Source organism: Neovison vison, chromosome 2, assembly GCF_020171115.1.
Source record: "Neovison vison isolate M4711 chromosome 2, ASM_NN_V1, whole genome shotgun sequence".
NCBI lineage: Eukaryota > Metazoa > Chordata > Mammalia > Carnivora > Mustelidae > Neogale > Neogale vison.
This window is the reverse complement of record NC_058092.1, coordinates 84,890,069-84,890,938: the sequence shown is the minus strand read 5'-3', so window position 1 is coordinate 84,890,938 and position 870 is coordinate 84,890,069. Positions and strand designations below refer to the sequence as shown.

The window sequence follows — 870 nt, the reverse complement described above, 5'->3', positions numbered from 1 at the left end:
CTTCCCAATCAAATGGTGTAGATGATGCCCCATTGTTTTTAAGACAAAGCTTGGACGATTAGATCTGTTTGTTTGCTAGAGCTTGCTACCATCTGGGATCAGTCTCCCTGTCCAAAATAATTTCCCACTTCTCCCCCAATACTGACCCTCTCCTCTAGCTGAGCCAATCTTCCTTTTTTTTTTTTTTTTTTTTAAACCCCCGAGGGGGTGCACCATTCCTGGAAGTACTGCAATACCAGGTCGATGCGCGGAGTGGACGGAGCAAGCTCCTATTCCATCTCCCTGCTCCAAAAATCCATTTAATATATTGTCCTCGGATAGAGGACGTATCAGATATTAAACTGATAAGAACAGATACTACTTCCAAACCACACTAGCCTCGTTCCTGCCCTCCATTTCTTTGTGAAAGGAATTTTCTTTGAGACATTAAAACTCCTGCCAAAATTTTTCCTCTTACTAAAATCCAAACATATTCAGGATACCAGTGAAATTCCACCTCCTCTGTAAAATGATTGCTAACTACTCTGGACCACAGTGTGAGTTCATTCGTGCTAAACTCTGACAGTATTTGTTAGTATTTCCTTTGTGGGACACAATTCATTTTTCACGTTAGGCATCATCATCTTGGCTTGATGTGTCAATCTAGACCTTGATTATAGACTTTCCAATGATTTTTTTTTGTTTCATTTTTCCATTATAAAGTGATTTTTTTCTAGAGAGAGATTTAGAGTCAGAGAAAAAGTGGGGCATAATAAAAGAATCTGAATCTAATTCTAACAAAATATTTCCAATGTTCTTAAAAGTTATTTGGTAATGGGATGCCTGGGTGGCTCAGTGGGTTAAAGCCTCTGCCTTCGGCTCAGGTCATGA

At 39.4% G+C, this 870-nt stretch overlaps 1 pseudogene; it reads right to left on the bottom strand.

The window, feature by feature from the left end:
• Positions 1-202: 202 nt before the first annotated feature.
• On the bottom strand, positions 203-413 carry LOC122901366 (annotated as a pseudogene).
• Positions 414-870: the final 457 nt, after the last annotated feature.